We start from the raw sequence: 14,341 nt of genomic DNA on the forward strand, positions 1-14,341 counted from the left end.
CAATCTTAGGATGGAGGCAGCAGTTCAGCTCCTACTCTGCTTCCTGATGTCCTTCTGATCCTGTGGATGATCATCTGTGCAGTTCCCCCTCAGCCTCTTTGATCCTGTCACATAAATTAGTCTGAAGGGCAACCATGTCCCAGGACAACTCATATTCCTAGACATTCATCAGTCTGACTATCTGCTCCCTAGAGGATATTTGCCTTACCCCCTCCAAGTGGTGCTTCTGCTGAGAAATAGGCCAACTATAGATCATCCTCAAGACCATCATGCTGAGATAGAACTGCCCATACCAGCACAACAGCCTGTAATTTCTTTTGAAGATGGCCTCAGCTAGTGACAGCCTTTGGACAATTGGCCAAAGGACAAAGAAATAATTGTGGATTGTGGAGAAACCTATTGCTCTTAACTTAAATACTGTCATAAGTGGACTTTGCCCAAAAAAGGGCATGGGAACTTCCACAGAGGAACAAGTAGTTTTGGCCATAAGGGGCCTTTGATGGGAAGGCCTATTATGTGAGGACAGAAAGGGTTTATTAACTAGTTAAAGGAACACGTGCTACCCAGGTAAAAGTTGCAGACTGTAATTCTTAGCTCCTGACTTAGAAGTGTTCCGAGGAAGTGAGGTCCAGCAACACTTATATCCTTTAGATTCAAGAAATAATAATTAATAATAATAATAATAACAATTCCTGTTTTAGTTTTACAAATCCTACTAGGCATGTCCCTCACAAAATCTATCACCACCAGTGTTGCTGTAATAGGCAGCCAACAACCTCAACATAGCCAGATCTCTACCCAGATCAAGAAAAACTTAACTATTGTTCAGAAAAGTTTAGTTACTCTTCTCAATGGAATAGATACATTGACAACAATGGTTCTCCAAAATGCTAGTGGTACAAACAAAAGCCAACAGACAATACAGATGATACAGATGATAAACTGAGAGAACCACCCTAATTCTTCAAGATAAATTCGTAAGGTGTTATGAAGGTGAAGAAGAAATGAACAAGAATGAGGTAGAAAAGACCAATTATTAGATATTGATTTATTTTGTAATTTTGTCAAAGTGCTGCTTCTACTGCCTATTGGCTAAGCATTACTTCACTTGTTACATGGAACAGAATGACCTGGAGAAATAGCTGGAACAATGAGTCCTTGTTCTTCACACCCTGCTGACTGCACTACGTAAGCCTCTATAAAGACCTACGTGCTTGCCTAACCCACCTTCTGGCTTTAGGAGATAAAATGAAAATACAAAGTGAACCTGGCATCAAAGCCTTTCAGGAGCTGTCCTGGCTTTGGTTCACTGGAGACATCCTTTCTCTTCCACTCTCATTGGTGTTGGAGTGCTTGTTCCAGAAAGATTACTGTGACCCAACAAGGAAAAGATAAAGGATCACAGCTAGTATCCATTGCTAGAAGCCCTAAGCAAGCAGAGTGACTGACTAGGAAGAAATATCCCATGTTAAATCTCTTTGACAGTGTGAATTCAGAAAGGTGGCAGAATAGATATGTGATCACTAGTCTAACTCATCCAGTATCCTTTGCCTGGGGTTGGACATTTCATTGAGCAATATACAGTTTTTTTTTTTTTTTTGAAGCTAAAATAAATAATAAAGGGTGCTTTATTATGGTAAATTAGAAACTTTGCTTTGGGATGAAAAAGAAACAGACATTGAGAAACAGGAAAGACAACTTTATGAATGCATTTAAATTTAGCAAGGAAGCAAGTAGAGCTGCTCTTCACTAGTTGTGATGTGCTATGTGCTGTTGTTCTACCATTACTTCTGTGCCTTGTCACCAGTCATCACTGACCATGCTCCTACCAGCTCTGGAGAGAGCATCAGCTTTCACTGTAGGTTCCCTTTCAAATCCAGTGTGAGTAACTTTAAGACATTAAAATTCCTTTCTGAAGGAGATTAACAGTTGAAGCTTCATGTTATAATGAAAGGCTTTGCCCACAATTCAAGGGATTTTAGGCACTGGCGCACAAAGCAGGGAGGCTTAGGATTAAAGCAATCATCTCAGTACCCTAGGAGTCATACCAATTTGGTGGCTGACTTTATTGATGACTACCTAGTCAGTCTACTTATGTAGAAGGTTGGCAGTGCATGATGGCTTGAACTAGGACAGTCACAGAAGATTAAATGTCAATTGAATCATTGCATTAGTCTCCTATTGTAATGTAAATACTTACTACAAACTTAGATGTTTTAAATAAAACAGTAGGAGCAAAGTGTATTGCGGGATGGCTTGTCTTTTCTGCTTAGGTTCTTACATGGCTGAAATCAAAATGTCTGCCAAGCTGCAATTCTTGGTGAGGGTTCTTGCTCACTGTAAACAGAACATATTTTGTAGGGATCAGGAGGATTGGAGGTTGTAGGAATGAGGTCCCTATTTTCTTGCTAACTGTTATTTAGGGATTGCTGTTAGTTCCCAGAGACCATTCTGAGTCAGCTGGCCCCTTTTGTCTTAAATCAGCTATAGTTCTGTAGTGTATCATTACCAATTTCTCTTCCAGCCAGAAAAATCTCTCTAATTTTAAAAGGCGTTTATGAGTAGATTAGCCCAGATGATTTCCTTAAGGCCAATTAAATACTTAAATTACATTTGTAAACTATCTTTTCATGTAATATAAAATAGCTGAAGGAGTAATACCTAGGGTACAGATCATGGGTAATATCTTATTACCCATGTACTTGCATGTACTTGCATGTGCTATGCACCTAACAACACTCTAGCAATGTGGTACCCATGCCTACATTGAACTGCCTACACATCATATTCTGAATAAAATAGCTTCTGTTTCCCTTAACAACCATTAAATTTAGTTCTACTTAACTATACTCCACTTATGTCCAGGTATAAAAGTGAGAAAAAGACAATCTAGTCTAACCTAGACATGTTTTGAATGCACATACAAAAAAGTACATTGTGTGCTAGAAGTGAACTCCTATGTGGCATCCCTTATGTACCATCTTATTTATGCCAGTGTATATGTATATATGATTACTATCAGAAGTATTACAGGAAAAGGACATACACAATGAATAAAGAATGCATAATTGAAGCCTGTCAATAATGGTAGAGACCACACCCAAATTCATGCCTAATAACCAGCAATTTTTTCTCTTGAATTCCATTAAGACACACACACACAAACAAACAATGGTAGCACTTGGATGTCCTCACTCACTGCTGCCCTGAAGTGCTTCCTTTTCTTTGTATTTGGTGTTCCCATGCATCTATTTTATTCTTGAATAAGAGACTAAGAACCTGGAAACATCTAGCATCTACTTGTAATATATTCATGAAGAATATTCTGCTTTGTTATTTTTTTTTTAAATTTTGTCAAATAGAAATTCTAAGGGTTAAAGACATTGTATACATATTTGACTATCACACTGAGTTTTTTCCAGGGACTCATGATAACAATCATGTTCGAGGGACAAAGCCATTTAGAAGAGATATTTAGTTGTCTAAACCTTAATGGAACCATGTTTTTTTTTGTTGTTGTTGTTGTTTTTACTATTACACATTCAATGTGGCATCTAGTAAATTATATATTAAGTATTCACTATTTGTTAGATGAGTGGCTGGTGAGATCCTATGTTAGTTTTAAAAAGTGTTGCAAATGCCCTCCCCAATTCTATTCGCTTATAAGAATAAATAGTTTATTCATAATTGCCTAGTTTTCTTTTAATGGACCTCATCAAAGGAGAGTATGTCAATGTGCATAAAAATAGCAAATGCTCTTGCATCTGAAGTTGATTGAGTAATATAAATGAGACCATCAGCTGAATTAGAAAATCCGGTCCATCTATAGAGATGTACAACAACTTCAACTGAGAATGGATAATGATGCACAATCCTAACACAGGAGAAAGGTTAACACAAGTGTGGACAATCATTCATCCTATCATACACTGCCCCTAACATATTGCTTAATATCGTTCCTGCCTCTGTGTTGGTAGACCTTCTAAAAGGAGACTATAGAAGAACGTAGGAAATAACAACTAACACATGTTTTAGGTCCTATCTTTCCAAGTTCCCTGTTCCTAGTAACCTTATGCTTTTGGATAAATAGGTAGAATAGGCATCAGGAAGAGAACAATGACATCTAGAATTTTCCCATTGATTTGCTTCCTGTGACTCCTACAAGTCCTTTGTCTCAGGTTTTTGATTTAAGAAAAGTATTTAACTTATCTTTGAGAAACCACAGGTACTATGAACTCATCCATAAATTTTACATAGAAGGTCAGGATATCTTATCATTTAAATATATTTTAGATTGTCTGAGTTAAGGTACTATTGCTGTGAAAAGACACCATGACCACAGCAACTCTTATAAAGGAAAAATCTTTAATTGAAGTGGCTTGCTTTTTCAGAGGTTTAGTCCATTATCATCATGACATGGAATGATGGTGTGCAGGCTGACATAGTACTTGAGAAGTAGCCCTGTGTCCTACATCTTGCAGGCAACAGGAAGTGAAATAGACACTGGGCAGTATCTTAAGCGTATATAAGAACTCAAAGCCTATCTCCATAGTGACACACTTCCTCAAATGAGACCATACCTACTCCAACAAGGCCTCACCTCCTAATAGTGCCACTCCCTTTGGGAGACATTTTCTTTCAAACCACCACACAGATGCACCCTGGTTGAAATAATGACATTATTTTACTGCACAGAATGTTAATTTGTTTTGTAAAGAAAATGTATACATAAGTCAATTTATCTTTTTTAAAGGTTGTATATGTATCTTCCTTCTTCTTGTATCTAGTCCACATTAGTCTTAAATCATGTAGTGAAAATAATATCGTTCTCTCGGTAATGAATGCTTCTTCCTCAGAGATAGAGGAAAAGCTACTGTAGAAATAACTTTTTTTTTAACCAATAGATTACTACCACATTGTATTATGTTTTTTGCCTTCAATTCTATGATGTATGCAAAATTACTTAGCTATTAGTCTTCATTGGGATCCAAGTGAATTATGAGAGCTATTAATTTATCTGATTTTTCAAAAGTATCTGTGTCCCTGGGGCCACTTTTACAAATGTTAAACTTTATTGTTTCTTACACTAAAGTGATAGGAGACATTTTTTTAAGCCTAAGATTTAAAAGAGGATTGAGGCTTGTTTGAATTATGCATCTATAAAGACAGGCAGGCAGAAACACAACCATTTTTTTTGTGATTCTTTTTAATTGTGACAACTAAAACAATGCTTGCCTTTCCTTCCCTGTGAAGATCCTGAAATACTTCAGACAGCTGTAGTCATTCTATTGTCAAATAAAAAGCCAAATGCCAGATTCACATCTGACCTTTCTACTCCATCCTCAGTCTTCAAAAATTGCCTGTGGCCCTAACAGGGAAGCAACATTTCCTCTCACTCTTTGGTGGGAAACAGGAGGTTCTTTGTTCAGTCTGTGGCTCAATGCTTTGCCAATTAAACAAAAACTGCAGAGTGTAGATAAACACTATGTGGGTGGGTGGGTAGGTCGGTGCAAGAAAGTCAGTTCTGATTCTCCTTCCTGGCTATCAAGCTATATCTTAAGATGCCATAGTGACTTCCAGGAGGAGCATCATTGGTGGTTGGTTCTTTCTTAAGAACCAAAGCACCTCCACTTTAAGTTAGCCCCTAACTCCAGTTTGAAACAGGCCTGAGTTTCGAATTCTCAGAACTGCTGACATAAATTCCAGGAACCAGAAAGTACAAAGTACAGGATATCTAGTTGACCATCTGGTAGTGACTGTTTAACCATGGAATGTCCCAACCCATGGGCAGCCAATGAGAAATGCTGACAAACAACCACCTACTTAGCAGTAAGATGAAGATAAGGTTTCTGAAAAGTCCCTACAAGTGAGCCCATCAGAATTGTACCCATACTAGCACCGCTAACTGATGTAATATTGTGTTTTCTGCCTTTAAAAACTGAGCTTGCAGAGGGGCAGGCACCTCCTCCACCCTCCATTGTGTTGGGTGTGCTTGAGAGGGTCCCTGCCTAGGCTTGTATTGCTCCCCAATAAAGCCTTGCTTTTGCATTCAGGTTTGCTCGCCTTCAGTGGCCTCTCTGGGGGTCTCGACTGGGCACATTTCCTAATTTCTCACCTCTTGGATTCATAACAGGTATTAAAAATTTTCTTACCTTTAAGGATATTGAAATGTAAGGTAAAAGGAAACAAATTACGTAGGGAATTTGTGTGGCAGACATGGAATATCTGTTTATTAAATCTTCTACTTCCACATGTGAGTCATGTCTTCCAGCCTTCTGTACAGGTGATGAGGCTCCTGAGTTCCAGAAAGTGGCCTATGAGCAAAAATGCCAAACTCCAGGAATGCCTTCCATTACTTCCCCTTTCAAACAAGAATGTTGATCATGGGAATGATGTGAACTGTAGTCAGAAACTACAGTGTTTAGCTTGAAGAGGAAATGAGACTCAGGGACACCAAGGGAAGATACTGTTGCAACATGATGTTCAGGCACTAGGGAACCAACTGGTTTCCTGCTTCTGTCACATCTAACTGGGTCATTCTTGGTTTCCATTAGAAAGGCAGGTTTTTAGTTATCCTGCTGGAAAAATAAATTAGTCTGGTTTACCTTTTACTTTTGTTCTCCTGAGCATTCTTGAAATGTGGTTAAACAATAAATATATTTAAGGTTTACAAATCAGTAATTTCATACATGCAGATATTGTGAATGATAACTATAAGCAAGCTCAGACATCCATCTCCTCACAGATTTGCAAATTGTGTGTGGTAGGGAGGACACTGATGTAGTCTAGTTTGTTACAAAGTTGTGAATTTATCACTATTAACTATAGGCATATAAAATCTCCAGAATCTACTCATATCTAAAAGTTTATATTCTTAAGTAACCTACAATTACTTCTTCACAGCTAGTTCCATGGTAACCACCATTAATCTCTGCTTTTGTGAGTTAGACTTTTATAGCACCCACATACAAAATAATATCACATAGTATTTATCTTTGTGCATCTGACTTATGATTTTTATCATAGTACCCTCTCCCTCATCAATTTCTCTTGAAATTTGTAGTTCCAAGCACAATTGTTGGTATGGCTACTTCAACTTTATGATGTTGTGAATGCCCCTATACTCTGTTGCCATAAACCTGTTTTGTAGAACCTGACCCTAACCTGCAGGAATAAGAGTCCCAAATGGCAGTGTCCAGGGGGAGAACTGAAGATGAGAAATAAGACAGAGAGCTGGGACCAGGAGGTCTTGTATAGATGATGACTTATGACAACCAAGTTTGTTAAGAAGTAGAGCATCTTAGATAATATTTTTTGGGGGGAGTAATGGCTGAGGTCAGCAGAAAGCTAAAACAGACAATGTCGGCAAAGATTACTGGATACTGTTAATTCCAAAGATGCAAGAAGAAAGATCACCATTCCAAACCATCATGACCAAATTAATTAAAGCAAACAATTCATTAAAACAAGCTTATTAGCGATCTACACAGGCTGCTTTCCCTGCCAAAGGTGGGGTTAAAGAGATCAACATTGGATGTGAGGAAAACAAGGTTTTTACATCTCCAGAGTTTATAAATGGGGGATTTGTTGGGCAAATATGTAGCCTTATATAACTTAGCTTATATAACATAAGCCTAACAAGGTGGTCGTAACAAGGTAGTCATAATAAGGTAGTCATAACAAGAAATGGTTATAATAGTCATTTGAAACCAAGGTAGGATTGCTCGGAACAACTTTTTGAAACAAAGACAAATTCTGCAGGCCACAGGAATATGTCATAAGAACTCAGCTGGTTATGGCAAAGTCACTACCTGGAGGAATCAGGGAATTCCTCCAGAGGAAGCCAAATCCCAAGGAGTTTTTGGTGTTACTTAGCTTGTTATATATCATCTGTATTCTGTTATGAAAACATGTGTGCCTTCATAGTTTTCCCAATTGACTTTTCCCTAAGAAGGGCTCACAGTGTGGACTGATCACTCTCTGGACATACACATTCCAGGTATTTGGAGAACAGCCTCAGGAAAGACTTTCTCTGGGATCAGATATCTCCCTTAGCCACTTTCAAGTACTACAGGAAACACCGCCCAGGTGGGCTCCCAACTTCTGAAGATGACACTGATAACAGCCCACATGCCAGTCTCCTGAATTAAGGTAAATTCTATAAGGAGACACCACCCAAATGGGTGCCCAACTTTCAAGGACTAACAGTGATAGCAGCCCACATACAAGCCACCTGACTTAAGGTAAAATCCACAAGGGGACACCACCTAGGTCAGGTGACATTAAGTAATAGCTTTACACAATTTAGCTCGGACCCTCCCTTCATATACTGGGACTTCCAGGGCACAGGGCAGAGAGGAGAAAAGAGAATGGAAGAACTAGACAGGTAAGAACTTGAGAGGAACAAAATGAGATGGGAACGAACTAGATTGAAGGGTTAGAAGAGAGTACTAGAGGAATGAGATAGGAGATGAGGAAGAGCCAGATAGGAAAGAACAAGATGAGGAAGAGCTAGATGGGAGAGAAGGAGATGGGAGAGGAGCTGATAGGGAAAAGAACTAGATGGATGAGAACCTAGAAGGGACAGAACTAGATGAAGGAATTAAGGTGGAACCTAGAGGGGACAGCAGATAGAGAGAAATCAGGCAGGAAAGGAGCTAGACATGAGAGCAGAATAGAAGCTCTGTAGAGAGAGAACTATCACAGACTAATAAAGTGTATGAACTAAGGAGTTTTATGTACATAGATTCATTTCTTTTCATAAAAAATTATCAGCTGGTTATAGATTCTTCCAAGACCCTGGGAGGGGACTATAGAGGGGCTGAACCCCCATAGTCCCTGATAGACAAACTTCCTCAAAAGGGCAGTACAGAACAATTTATAGTTAAGGTGACAGGTGCAGTATAGCCCAGTCCTTGAGAAACAGAGGTTTAATAATAAAGAAAAATGAACCTAGTTTGTCTTTACTATAAAATGGTGTTCACGCCCAAAGTGGAGGTAGGCTGCTTCATTAATACATCAGACACAGGTGCCTTAAGACTGATAAATACAACCCAGTGGAAGAGTAAGGTAAACAGAAACCACAACCTTGATTCCCATGAAGCACTGTCTCCAGCCACAGTCCAGCTTTACCAAGTCTGGACAAGAACACACAACTAGCTTTTCCATTGTTTTTTCTTTAGAGCCTCTGAGAAAGCCTTGTATCCATTTGGCTCTCAAAAACAACCATCTATCATTTTGATGTTATCGAGGATAAATGAAGTGAAAGGACATGGTTGTAGATGTAACCAGCTTATTAAATAAGAAACACAGAACCAATTGCAGAGTTAAAAACCACAAGGTCAGAGCAAGAGCAGAAAACCTTACCCTCCACTGCTTCTGCTGTTCTTCCTCTCCACAAGAGAGCTACCTCTCTGTGTCCTATCTTTTTTATAGATTTTCTGTTCTGTTTTCTCATTGGCTGTAAACCCAGCCACATGACCTCCTTGTCACTGCCTGTTTGTACAGACCTCCAGGTCTTCTATGGTTGGTATCGAGATTAAAGGCTTGTGTCTGCCATGCTGCCTGTGTCCTTGAACACACAGAGATCTACCCAGCTCTGCCTCCCAAGTGCTGGGATTAAAGGCATGCACCACTACCACCCAGCTTCTGATCTGGCTTGCTCTGACCTCAAGGCAACTTTATTAACATACAAATAAAATCACATTTCAATACAAATAAAATATCACTATATTTCCCTTTTTCTATTTTAATAAAAAGAAAAAAGGAAAAAGTTATAACTAATATAAGAAAAACTATATACAAAAGTACAATAACTATATATACCATATATACAAACAATAAATACCTAAACAATGTTTAGTCCATTTGCATTTGACAAATTCAGAGAAAATAATTCCATTATCTATCCTATTTTGGTAAGTCCAAAATGTACCTGATTCACTTTCTATCCTAACTTATATTGCTAACAGAACTGTCTTATAACATCTTTCAAATTTATACACTTACAGCTCTTAGTGAGTTTTTCTGAAACCCTTAACAAAGATAATTATAACTATAACTAACTGATCTTCAACTACCTCAGAGACCCAAGAAGGAAATAATACTACCTAATAAAAAATAAAAACAGGAAATGCATGCAAGCAGCTTCAAAAAAAAATGTGAGTTGACAGAAACAGCCAGCTGCCTGGACAGTCACCTGAGGTTTCTCCGCAGTGTTGGGGCATCATCTTCAGCCTATACGCTTAGTGTACTCTTTTGTGAACTAGGATGTATATAAAGTCAACAGTTTGACCTCACATTTGGTGAAAGCAGTCCATGTACCAGAAACACCTGAATTCCATTAGTGTCGTGTCATGATTCAGGATTTTAAATTCTGGAAATTATTGATTTTTTTTTTAATTCAGCTGTCCATTTTTCTTGGCTGTGTATATGTGGCTTCCACATCCCTCTATTAAATGCCAGTCTACTATTGAGAGGGGTGAGCTTAGTTATTCTTCAAGAATAACTGTTTCATCTGCTGTTCCATTGCACATCAGAAGCCAGCCATCAGCCCACTCCCTGCTCAGCTGCCTTCGAAGAAAAGGGCACAGTACCTTTTACAGATTGCAAAGGCCACACACTTCAGTGATGGTGCCATAATGTCCTGGCTTCAGGACATTTTGTTAAAGCCACAACCACACTTGTTTTGGCAAGAATCGGTAGTCCTTTGTTTCATGTCCTGTCTGTCCTGTTTGTCAGCAGTTGATTAGAGGATACTTTGTTGTCCAGTGGCTAACTTTTGCCACAATGAAAGTTAACTCTATATGCAGTTTCTTCAATGCCCATATTTTCTCTGAAATAAATTGGTACTGCCAGGAGCCGACATGTCTCATAGTCATAGCAAAAAAGAAAAATTCCTAAGTTATTAAAACATTTTAAATGCCATATTCTGTAGATCTCTGAAGGGTTTGAAGATAACCTGTCTATCTAAAATATATGTGTTTGATCTTGAAAACACACCTAATATGACTACAAGTTCAATTGTAATGTCTAATCACTAACTTTCACTTCTATACATCCTAATAGTTGGTAATACTAATATTCAAGGATTAGCAAATTGCATTACATTGTTAAATGAATGGTATAAATACAATATCTTGAGCAAGATTAGAAATATGTATATGGCATATTCTAACAATCTCAATCTCAATAATAATAATAATTTGTATACAATATAAAACAATCGAATCCAATGTAAAGTATTTAAAACTAGTAATTGTCTTTTTCTTTTGTTTTTTTTAAACAAGTACCTTTTGCCTAGCCCTTTTCCTAACCCTTAACAACAACTTGTAACCAAGCCTCCTAAACAATGAAAACTATCCCAGACCAAAAACCCATAAAAAGACCAAAAAAACACCCACCCCACACCACCCCTTTGGGAATGTGGGCGTTGTAGTCTTAGAATTGCTTCCTGCTGGGTATGGGCGAAGTTATCTTTATTCTGAAAAGAAAAAATTTGGGTTAATTGACAAATTCTAGGAAAGGTAACTATATTCTTTGTTATCCATAATGCCAAAGTTCAGTTTATCTCAAGTCCTTATTCAAGTAGTCTTTGAAACTGGATCATCTCAGCTAGCCATCTCAGAATTGCTCTAAGCACTTTGTAGTCCAAAGCTGATCTGTAGATGATGTTTGTCAGCTTAGTGATATTATTTTCCGTGGGGAATTGTCGTTGTGGAGCCCCATCTTCTTCCTGGAGATTTCAGTTGATGTTAAGCCTGGCCATGATTTCCTGCAGAAAAATGAAAAGAGACTTGAACACAAAGACATGTATAGGCAGCTAATTGAAGCCATTTTTCTACAGTTAATTAGTACTCTGTATGACCATTATTATCTTAACAAAGTTTAAAATATATATATATATATTGTAAATTTTAATATAAAATTCATGCTTTAAGAAAAGTTTAAAGAATCAGAATAGAATCAAAGAATTGAGATTAGTAATAGAATAGTTCCTTAAGTAATTTGGTTTTTCTCCTGTCCCATGTCAGAAGATGGCTCTTTCTTCTGGTATGATACAAGGAGTTTTCATTTTCCTTTTAACAACATGCTTGAGTTTAAAGAAGGAGAGAGCCATTTTCCAACTCCAAAATCAGCTTGAAACTTTAATCGAACTGGGACTACAAGAACACCAAGAGTATTGATTTTTTAGAGAAGAGCAGAAACAAACATTTAGGAAGATTTATGAAATTTTGTAGATGATATACCAATAGGCCATTGTACTCTTTTTCCTGGGGTAGATGATTTGTCCTTTTTCTTCAGTTGTCTCATTTGTCCAGTGTTCTTCAGATTTCTTAGCCTTCATTCTCCTAAAAGACAAAAACAAAAACCCTTCCCCATGACAAATTTTGGGGAGGTCCCCTTTCGGCAAGTTACATCTGATTAAATGAAAAGGCATGTATTAATGTATAAGTGAGTTTAAACTGGATGGTCATGTTGATTGATGAACTATCACCTCCTCTAAATAAGAGGTTTCTCTTGTTCAAATCGAACCTTTATCAATATTGATGGTACCCACAGCTTATCTTCTCCTGCAGAAACAAAAGCAAAACCTCGTCCCCAACGTAACACATACCCTGGTTTCCATTCTGAGGTCAGCATATCCTTGAAGTATATAGGCTGATTTAATTCAGTAGTTTTTTCTATTAACCAATGTCTCTCTGCAGCTGTTGTTCCTTTCTCATTAGCATTGAGAAAATTCAAAGTTAATAGAGCATTGTGCAGTCTATTTCTGGGGGTTTTTGTTACCCCTTTCTGTTTATTTGTCACGTCCTTTAGAGTTCTGTTGGATCTTTCTATAATTGCTTGGCCTGTAGGATTATGTGATATACCTGTAATATGCTTTATATCGTAATAAGCAAAAAAACTGTTTCACTTTAATAGAGACATATGCTGGAGCATTGTCAGTTTTAATTTGTGCAGGTATACCCATGATGGCCATAACTTCTAGCAAATGAGTGATTACAGAATCAGCTTTTTCAGAACTCAGAGCAGTTGCCCATTGAAATCCTGAATAAGTATCGATAGTATGGTGTACATATTTCAATTTTCCAAATTCTACAAAGTGAAACACATCCATCTGCCAGATTTCATTCCTCTGAGTACCCTTTGGTTTACATCCTGCTGGTAATGGTGTCTGATTGTAGAAGGAACAAGTAGGACATTTCTTTACAATTTCCTTGGCTTGTTGCCGGGTTATGGAAAAATCCTTTTTTAAACCTTTACTATTGACATGATGTTTCTTATGAAATTCTGAGGCCTCCAGCACATTCCCTATCAATAGTTTATCAAGCTCATCATTACCTTGTGCTAGAGGGCCTGGCAGACCAGTATGGGATCAGATGTGAGTTATATATAAAGGATGACTCCTTTCCCTGATTGTATCTTGTAATTGAATAGTGAAGTTAATTCTGAAGCATCAGTGATAAATTCTGAAGTCTCAATATGTAATACCACTCTTTCAGCATACTGAGAGTCAGTAACTATGTTGAGAGGTTCTGGAAAATCCATTAATACCAACAGAATAGCATACAATTCTGATTTTTGAACTGAATTATAAGGACTTTGAACCACTTTACTTAAATTTTCTGATTTGTAACCTGCCTTTCCTTGTTTGTTGGCATCTGTATAAAATGTCTGAACTCCAGATATGGGTTTTTTCACATACAATTCGAGGCAAGATCCAATCAGCTCTCTTTATAAGATCAATTCTATTGCTTTTAGGATATTTGCTATTAATTTCTCCAAAAAAATTACTGCAAGCTCTTTGCCAAGGTTCACTTTCTGTCCATAATTTTTCCATGTGCTCTCTAGTTAAAGGTACAACAATTTCTGCTGGGTCTATTCCTGCTAATTGACGAAGTCTCAATTTTCCTTTCAAAATTAAGTCAGAGATTTTTTTCCACATAAGTTTTTAATTTTTTATTTGGTTTATTTTGTAAAAATATCCATTCCAATATAATATGTTCTCTCTGCATTAATATTCCTGTAGGAGAATGCCTAGAAAGTAAAATAACCAAAATGCAATCCAGCTTTGGATCAATACAATCCACATGTTCTTCATGTACTTTTTTTTTCTACCAAGGCCAATTCTTTCTCAGCTTCAGGTGATAATTCTCTTGGACTATTTAAGTCCTTGTCACATTCTAAGGTTTTGAACAAATTATTCAGTTCATCATTTTTTACCCCAACAGTAGTTCATAGATGAGAAATGTCCCCAAATAATCTTTGAAAGTCATTAAGAGTCTGTAGGTGATCTCTCCTAATTTGTACCTTTTGATGTCTAATTTTTTGTAGCTCT

Source organism: Onychomys torridus, chromosome 21 (genome assembly GCF_903995425.1).
Source record: "Onychomys torridus chromosome 21, mOncTor1.1, whole genome shotgun sequence".
Lineage (NCBI taxonomy): Eukaryota > Metazoa > Chordata > Mammalia > Rodentia > Cricetidae > Onychomys > Onychomys torridus.